Below are 2502 nucleotides of genomic sequence, written 5' to 3' on the forward strand. Positions count from 1 at the left end.
CACGATTTTTGTCCAGTCTCTTCCCGCATCTCCCATTCCCCTTTCCCCCCCAAGAATAGTCAGTCCATTCCCTTTCTATGTCCCTGATTCATTATAATCACCAGTTCATTCTGTAAATCAGATTATTTATTCACTTGATTCTTAGATTCACTTGTTGATAGATGCATGTTTGTTGTTCACAATTTGTATCTTTACCTTTTTCTTCTTCCTCCTCTTAAAGGATACCTTTCAGCATTTCGTATAATACTGGTTTAGTGGTGATGAACTCCTTTAGCTTTTCCTTATCTGTGAAGCTCTTTATCTGACCTTCAATTCTGAATGATAGCTTTGCTGGATAAAGTAATCTTGGTTGTAGGTTCTTGCTATTCATCACTTTGAATATTTCTTGCCACTCCCTTCTGGCCTGCAAAGTTTCTGTTGAGAAATCAGCTGACAGTCGTATGGGTATTCCCTTGTAGGTAATTGAGTCTCTTTCTCTTGCTGCTTTTAAGATTCTCTCTTTGTCTTTTGCTCTTGGCATTTTAATTATGATGTGTCTTGGTGTGGTCCTCTTTGGATTCCTTTTGTTTGGGGTTCTCTGCGCTTCCTGGACTTGTAAGTCTATTTCTTTCACCAGGTAGGGGAAGTTTTCTGCCATTATTTCTTCAAATAGGTTTTCAATATCTTGCTCTCTCTCTTCTTCTGGCACCCCCCATAATTCAGATGTTGGTGTACTTGAAGATGTCCCAGAGGCTCCTTACACTATCTTCATATTTTCGGATTCTTTTTTCATTTTGCTTTTCCGGTTGGGTGTTTTTTGCTTCTTCGCATTTCAAATCTTTGACTTGATTCTTGCGCTCCTCTGGTCTGCTATTGGGTGTCTGTATAATATTCTTTATTTCAGTCCGTGTATGCTTAATTTCTAGTTGGTTCTTTATCATAGCATCGAGGGTCTCATTAGTTTTCGTGACTCTCTCCTCAAGTTTATTGACAGCTTCTAGCACATTTTTGCAAGCCCTCAAAATTGCGATTTTTAGCTCTATATCCTCCATTTCTGTCATGTTTTTTTGTCTCCGCATTTTTTATGCTTTCTTGGTGCACCCCCTAGTGGTCTTTGTGCGCAGTCTTGTTCTAGTTGAGCCTTGATTGTTGTAGTTAATACTAGAGGGATTTGACCACCAGGCCGACTGGCTGTGTGAATCAGCTGTGTCTGCCGCGGAAAACTTCTGTTTATGTCAGGCATTTTTTCCCCAAAAATGTTCACCCCCCCTTCCTGTGAGAGAATTATACTGTCCCATCCCACTGAGGCCAGACTTGGCCGAGGGACTTGCTTTGGCCCCTGAACCCGAGCAGAGAGGAGCTTCTGGCAGCTTTTCTCCCTGCCCCTGCCCAGCGGTGAAGCCCTCCCGGCAGAGCCGGCTGACCCAGGGGGACCTGCTGAGCGAGCTGCTGTGGACCTCTGAGGTTGTGCTTGTCACTGCGGCATGACCCAATCTACGCTCCTGACAACCTCTCACAATCCATCCTATTCGCAGTCAGCACACATAAATTTTGGCAATTGCCACGCCTCCTGGCTCAAAGCTTTTACCCCCAGACCAGGGGATGGGAGCACCCGCAGCACGTCACTTGCCGCGGCATCCCTGAGGCTGGCATTGCCCTTTGCTGATGGCAAGGGGTGCTGTGGTGCAGCGGAAGGATTGGAGGTCAGATTCCAATCTTGCCGTCAATGTACAGTGTCATTGCCTCACCTCCAGGGAGGTGCCTGCGGGGCTTCCAGCCACCGCCTGTGTGCATCCTCACTGGGAACCCAGCGCTCTGGAGGGCGGAGGCAAACGACAAGATCCCAGAAACGCCCACTCTCCACTTGGACCTTTCTGTCATTACATTACACATATAAATATTTTCATAAACGTTTTTTTAATGTTGACACTATTGCAGATGTCTCCCTCCCTCCTCGCTTTGCTCACCTACACCCACCCCTGCTGCCCCTCCCTTGGCCTTCACTACACTATTGTCCACATCCATGGGGCATGCATTAGGTTCTCTAGCTAACCCTTCACTTCTTTATCTAGTCCCCCACCTCTCCCCTCTGGCTCCCACCAGTCTGCTCCTTGTATCCATGCTTCTGGTTCCATTTTGTTAGTCAGTTTATTTTGTTCATTAGATTCCACATATGAGTGCGATCATGTGATACTTGTCTTTCTCTGACTGGCTTACTTCACTTAGCACAATACTCTCCAGGTCCTTCCATGCTGTCTCAAAGGGTAAGAGATCCTTCTATTTCACTGCTGAGTAGTTCTCCATGGTGTGAATGTACCACAGCTTCTTTATCCACTCATCTACTGAAGGGCACTAAGGCTGCTTCCAGATCTTGGCTATTGGAAATTGTACTGCAATGAACACAGAAGTGCATACATTCTTTCTGATTGGTGTTTCATTTAACTCTAAAATTTACCTCTTCTAAGACACCTTCTTTGGTTAATATTAACTACATTTGAAACTTACCTTGTTCTCCATTAAACC

Source organism: Myotis brandtii, unplaced genomic scaffold (genome assembly GCF_000412655.1).
Source record: "Myotis brandtii unplaced genomic scaffold, ASM41265v1 scaffold263, whole genome shotgun sequence".
NCBI classification, from domain to species: Eukaryota; Metazoa; Chordata; class Mammalia; order Chiroptera; family Vespertilionidae; genus Myotis; species Myotis brandtii.